Source organism: Triticum aestivum, chromosome 6B (assembly GCF_018294505.1).
Source record: "Triticum aestivum cultivar Chinese Spring chromosome 6B, IWGSC CS RefSeq v2.1, whole genome shotgun sequence".
Lineage (NCBI taxonomy): Eukaryota > Viridiplantae > Streptophyta > Magnoliopsida > Poales > Poaceae > Triticum > Triticum aestivum.
Window position 1 is genome coordinate 46,348,365 of NC_057810.1, and position 7,338 is coordinate 46,355,702.

Here is a 7,338-nt window from a genome sequence, read left to right on the forward strand (position 1 = left end):
GGTAGGGAATTGCAAAAGCAACGGGCACAAGTCTCGAAGAATGTCGGAGAATAACTTCGAAAACTTCTGGGGCAGCTCGCGATCATCTGTGATAAGGGGCTCTCCGGGAGGAAGTAGTTACGAGATCCTAGAGTCAGAGTTGAGAAAATTCATTTTAACCCGAATAGAAGAGAGTTCAGAATCCCGGAGTAAAGATCGAGGAGTAAAAGATCCTAACACCACCCAAATGGCGACGTGGGCCCATGGGCCGCACAGCCATGTTAGTAAAGTAGTTTTCATCGTCTAGACTCAACTTCGGCCAAGGAGTTGGAAGGGGATTCCTACAGGCAGTCGGCTCTGATACCAACTTGTGACGCCCCTGATTCAATCGTACACTAATCATGCACGCAAATGTGTACGATCAAAATCAGGGACTCACGGGAAGATATCACAACACAACTCTAAAACATAAATAAGTCATACAAGCATCATAATACAAGCCAGGGGCCTCGAGGGCTCGAATACAAGTGCTCGATCATAGACGAGTCAGCGGAAGCAACAATATCTGAGTACAGACATAAGTTAAACAAGTTTGCCTTAAGAAGGCTAGCACAAACTGGGATTCAGATCGAAAGAGGCGCAGGCCTCCTGCCTGGGATCCTCCTAAACTACTCATGGTCGTCGTCAGCACTCTGCACGTAGTAGTAGGCACCTCCTGTGTAGTAGGAGTCGTCATCGACGATGACGTCTGGCTCCTGGGCTCCAGCATCTGGTTGCGACAACCAGGTAGAAGGGAAAGGGGGAAAAGAGGGAGAAAAGCAACCGTGAGTACTCATCCAAAGTACTCGCAAGCAAGGATCTACACTACATATGCATGGGTATATGTGTAAGAGGCAATATCGATGGACTGAACTGCAGAATGCCAGAATAAGAGGGGGATAGCTAGTCCTATCGAAGACTACGCTTCTGGCAGCCTCCGTCTTGCAGCATGTAGAAGAGAGTAGACTGAATGTCAGGACCCCGACTCAATGCCACATCGATCTAGCATGTAACACCTCATATCACTTTGCGGCCTCACGCACGGTATTCCACGGGTGTCGCCTTACCTTAGCCCGGGACCGTTTGCGCCTTTTGGCACACGTATATGACAGTGTCGCTAGCATCCATATGATAAAGAGCCCGGGCTGACATGGCTAGTCGTAAACCCAAAGTGGCACAGACTTACAGGGACAGGCATCCATGACCCAGCATTGAACGTGTCGGTCATCAGCGAGTGAAACCAGGCTGTAGCACTGGGCTAGCAGGACTCCGGTGAACCGGGCTGTAGCGGGCTAACAGGACTCCGATATTCATCGCGTGACATTTCCCCGAAGGGACAGACACAGGAACGAAGAAGGACACATGCCGGCCAGCCTAAGTGTTCCGGAGCAGTAGCAAGCTACCATGGCTCGGTGGAAACACTAGGAGACATTTCCCTGTAAGAGAGGCTACTAAAGATAAACAACTAGATGGTCAGATCCCACACATACCAAGCATTTCAATAACATACACACAATATGCTCGATATGTGCAATACAACATGGCATCACAAAATGACTCTACGACTCAAGTAGTTTATTCAATAGGCTCCGAAGAGCGAGATATTACAAACATGGGTCTCATGACCCAACACTCAGAGCATACAAGTCAAAGCACAAGCGGAAGCTATCATGTCTGAGTACGGACAACTATAAATGAAAAAGGCTGAGAAGCCTGACTATCTATCAGATCCTGCCGAGGCACAAGATCGTAGCTGAGGTATCAAGCTAAACGTCGAAGACCACGCGGAATTACTAGTGAGACTGAAGTCTCTCTGCAAAAACATAAAATAGGCAAACGTGAGTACAAATGTACCCAGCAAGACTTACATCAGAACTAACTACATATGCTTCATTATCAACAAAGGGGATGGTGGGGTTTAACTGCAGCAAGCCAGCTTTGACTCGGTGGCTATCCTGAACTACGACTACAAGTAACTCTTTTGAGGTGGCGCACACGAGTCCACATATTCACCATATCAATACACCACTATGGATCCGCTCCCGTCTCCCTACGAGAACGCCATCCATAGCACTCACGCTTATCTTGCGTATTTTAGAGTATCCACTTTCACTTGTCTATGAACTGATATAAGCAACCCAGAAGTCCTTTTCCGTGGACACGACTATTCGAATAGATTAGGTTAACCCTGCAGGGGTGTACTTCTTCACACACGCTCTCACCACTTACCGCCGTTTACACGACATGTACTCGGCAACCTTCAAGCGGAAGCCCAACGTGGGTGTCGGCCACGGCCTGCCTAAACACTCAAGTCTCTAGTCCAGGTTTATCGCCTATTCGGGTTCCATCCATGAGGAGATCCGGCCGGAGTTTCGCTCACAGCCCCAAACGATGTGTACAGGGTTCCGTGAGACCAAACGGGTGCCCGGTTTACCCGGCCACGTGCCTACCGCATCACAGCCCACCCCTACGGTCAGCGCTGCCCACGGCCTCCAGCATACTACAAACACCAGAAACTACTTGCAACTCCTGGACAGAGAACAAGGGTGATTAAGAAGCCGAGAGGGTCCATTGGTTTCGGGCCCAATGCGTGGTAGTAGCTGAATCATGGATCACAAACACAGAACTCAGTTCCTGAGGACGGCTGCAATGAGACAACCCACCATGTACTCCTACATGGCCTCTCACCGCTACCTTTACCAAATCGTGTTCACACACTTAGCTCACACAAAGTAGGACATGTTCACACACCTCTGATTCATCCCCGATGAATCAGACCTGACTCAACTCTAAGCAGTAGCAGGCATGACAAACAAACATGAATGAGTAGGCACAACAGGGCTCAAACAACTCCTACTCATGCTAGTGGGTTTCATCTATTTACTGTGGCAATGACAGGTCATGCAAAGGATAAAGGGGTTCAGCTACCGCAGCAAGTAACAGAAAAATCGGTGTTGTCCTAATGCATTAAAAGAGAGCAGGAGCGAGAGAGTAGGATTGTATCGGAATGAACAAGGGGGTTTTGCTTGCCTGGCACTTCTGAAGATAACATTGAGTCTTCATCAGTGTCAACGATCACATCATCGGTATCACGTCTATCGAGAGGGGACAAATACCGGCAACAAAGAAGAAATACAATCAATGCAATGCACAATATGATGCATGCTCATGACATGGCAATATGAATGTGTTTTGAGCTAATGCAACTAGCAACAGATTAAATGAAGTTGGTTTGAATACAAGATTCAAATTCAAACTCCATATGTGATTATTTAAATGTCATTCACTTCATTTGCTCTAAACAGTAGTGATAAGTTGTTCTAACATGCATGAAAATGGTACAGATGGATTCCTTGAATTTTTCTGATAATTTTTCATATATAAATTATTTAATTTGGAGTTACGGTTAATTTTCTATGAATTTTGGAAGTTTTAGGCATTTTCTGGAATTTCCTGAATATTTAGAATTAGAATAATTCCAGAAAATGAATTATGGCGTCAGCACCACGTCACTGTGACGTCAGCAGTCAACTGGGCTGGCTCGGGTCAAACCTGACATGTGGGGGCCACACGTCAGTGACACAGTGCTGGCTGGAGTCACAGACATGTGGGGCCGGTCAAAGGCCACGTCAGCGAGGTCAACGCCGACGCGTGGGGCCACTGCAATTAGATTAAACTTAATCTATTTTAGTTAGCCGGTTAGTTAGGCCGTGGGGCCCGGCTGTCAGTGGCTCTGGGGGGGTTAGTTAGTGGGGTCATTAGCGCTAATGACGACGCCACGTCAGATACGCCGGCGATGAGTCGCCGGTGACCACAGAACACGGCGGGGCACGCCGGACTTGCGCTAGAGGCGTCAGTTTGGCGCGCTGAGGGCACCAGGGGATGGCCCTTGCTCCCGCGCATCCAGAGGACCGAGTGGGAGGTCGTGGGGTCGACGGAGCTCGTCGGAACGGAGCTCGCGGCGGCGCCGGAGTTCGGTGAGTGCGGGGCTGGCGCTGTGGTGCACGGGAGGGCGAGTTAGGATAGGCGTTAGACTCCTGGTGGCTTCCTGAGTGTGGTGACACGCTCCGAGACGAGCTCAAGCGGCTGTAGTGACGGCGGTGACGAGGTCAGCGGCGGCCGGAGTTCGGCCGCGGCGGAGCTATGGCCTAGAGCTCGCAAACGCGAGGGGAGAGAGAGGGGTTCTGCACGGAGGCTCACCGCGGAGCTGTAGGGAGGGTTAGTGGGCTCGGGGGCGGCCGGAGTGCAGCGAATCGACGGCGACGACCTCCGGTGGCCGAGGAGGGGGAACGGCGACGTGGGCGGCGATGCAGGGCGTCCGGGGCCTCGTGGCTTGGTGGAGAGGAAGAGGGGGTCGAGGCGGAGCCTCTGGGCTAGTCGGGGGAGCGAGGGAGGCCCGGCGGCCATGGCTACGGCGAGCGGCGCTCTCAGGTGCGTTCGGTGACGAGAGGGAGGGAGAACAGAGGAGGAGGAGGGGGTCCAGAGAGAGAGAGGCGGTCGAGGGGGGTCGAGGCCGTCTCCGTGGCGTCGCGAGGGGGTCGGGGAGGCTGCCACGGCGAAGCAGGAGGTGGCCGGCGTCGGCGCGCGTGCGTCCAGCACGCAGCTGCTTCGTGCGCTGGCACGAGAAGAAGACAGGAGAAGGGGGCCAGGTGGGCTGGGCCGCTGGGGGAGCTGGGCCGGGCAGGTAAGCAGGTAAGTGGCCCAGGTGGCCTCTCTCCCCTTTTTTTTCTATTTTGTTTCTCTTTTCTATTTCTGTAGTTTTGTTTCTGATTTAGTTTATAGCCCAAATCATTTTAATAAATCCTGCAAATAATTGTGGCCATTAAAAGAATTATTACAGAGGCCCTTAACTATTTTCAGAATTGTTGGAGCATTTAAAAATATTAATAGTATTTAAATGCCCCAATTCAAATACAATATGGATTATTCAAAAATCCATAATGGCCCAAAAATATTGGCATCATTTTTGGTAGAGGTTTTTCACCTTTGTCAAAAATCATGAACATTTTTGAAAGCCATTTGGACTTACTTGAAAGTATTTTAGGTGAACCTAGTGAATTCCTTTAATGCTAGGGTTTGAGCAATCCCCATTTCAAATTTCATAAAATTTAAACATGTTGCATGGTTGCTAAAGCAAAAACAAACAAGGGCTGATCTGGGGCTGTGACACTGAAGTCCTCCAAGTAGCATCCCAAGTAGCATCGCATAGCATAATCCTACCCGGCAATCCTCCCCTCGTCGCCCTGTGGAAAAGCGATCACCGGGTTGTCTGTGGAACTTGGAAGGGTGTGTTTTATTAAGTATCCGGTTCTAGTTGTCATAAGGTCAAGGTACAACTCCAAGTCGTCCTGTTACCGAAGATCACGGCTATTCGAATAGATTAACTTCCCTGCAGGGGTGCACCACATAACCGAACACGCTCGATCCCATTTGGCTGGACACACTTTCTTGGGTCATGCCCGGCCTCGGAAGATCAACACGTCGCAGCCCCACCTAGGCACAACAGAGAGGCCAGCACGCCGGTCTAAACCTAAGCGCACAGGGGTCTGGGCCCATCGCTCTTAGCACACCTGCACGTTGCGTACGCAGCCGGTGAGCAGACCTAGCAACCTCCATTACAAAGGAAGTTGCGTTAACGCAGTCCAACCCGGCGCGCGCCGCTCAGTCGCTGACATCACGAAGGCTTCGGCTGATACCACGACGCCGGGATACCCATAACTACTCCCGCGTAGATGGTTAGTGCGTATAGACCAAATGGCTAGACTCAGATCAAATACCAAGATCTCGTTAAGCGTGTTAAGTATCCGCGAACGCCGAACAGGGCCAGGCCCACCTGTCTCCTAGGTGGTCTCAACCTGCCCTGTCGCTCCACCACAAAGTAACAGTCGGGGGCCGTCGGGAACCCAGGCCCACCTCTACCGGGATGGAGCCACCTGTCCTTTCAGCCCCCTCATCAGAATCACTTGCGGGTACTCATCGAGCTGACCCGACTTTAGTCACCATCTGCATAGTATGTATGTATGTATAGTATATACCCATGGTCACCTCCCGAGTGATCACGACCCAATAGTATAGCAAGGCAGACTGACAAGAATGTAGGGCCAGTGATGATAAACTAGCATCCTATACTAAGCATTTAGGATTGCGGGTAAGGTATCAATGACTGTAGCAACAATGACAGGCTATGCAACAGAATAGGAGTAACCGAACAGTAACATGCTACACTACTCTAATGCAAGCAGTATAGAGAAGAATAGGCGATATCTGGTGATCAAGGGGGGGGGGCCTTGCCTGGTTGCTCTGGCAAGAAGGAGGGGTCGTCAACTCCGTAGTCGAACTGGGCAGTAGTAGCGTCGGTCTCGTAGTCTACCGGAGAGAAGAGGGGGAAGAAACAGTAAATACAATGCAAACATAAGCATGACAATGCATGACATGACAATAAGCGGTTTAGGTGTGCCCTAACGCGGTAGTAGGTGATACCGGCGAAAGGGGGAAACATCCGAGAAAGTATCCCCGGTGTTTCGCGTTTTCGGACAAGTGAACCGGAGGGGGAAAGTTGCAGGTTCACTATGCTAGGGACGCGTGGCGGACAAACGGGCTGCGTATCTGGATTCGTCTCGTCGTTCTGAGCAACTTTCATGTACAAAGTTTTTCCATCCAAGCTACAGATTATTTTATATTAATTTTTAAAGTTTTAAATCATTTTCTAGAATTTCTGGATTTATTATTATTTCGAAAATAAAATTACCAAAACTGCTATGGGTACATAGAGAGGTGTACCCAATAGTGTGCAAGAGGCTGACAGGTGGGGTCCAATTGACTGCCCTATCAGCAGTCAACTGGGACCGTTGACTGGTCAAGGGGGGTCCACTAGACCCACCTGCCAGTGACTGGACTGGCCCAGTTAGCATGTTTGACTGGTCAACGGATCCAGTGGGACCCGCGTTTCATTGGGTGTGAGTTTTAAGCAAGTTTTAATTAATCTAACTAACTAGGTGGGTCCACGTGTCAGTATCACTTAGCAATTAATTGATTTAACTTGAACCCAAACTAATCCTACTGCTAAATTAACAGGGCAGGGGCCTATTTGGCCGTGGCACGGCAAGAAGGCCGGCGCGCAAGCGCTTGTGCAGGCAGGGGCCGGCCACGGTGCTGCCGGCAGCGGCGACCAGCACGGCGGCGCGGCGAGTAGGCACGCGAGGCGAGACTCACGACGACGGGCGCGGAGAACGCGAGCCCGTCCGGAGCTCGGGCGTGGGGTGTACTGGGGGGCGCGGGCACCCGCGAGCTCGGGCGTGGGGTGCTGGGGCGAAGCAGACC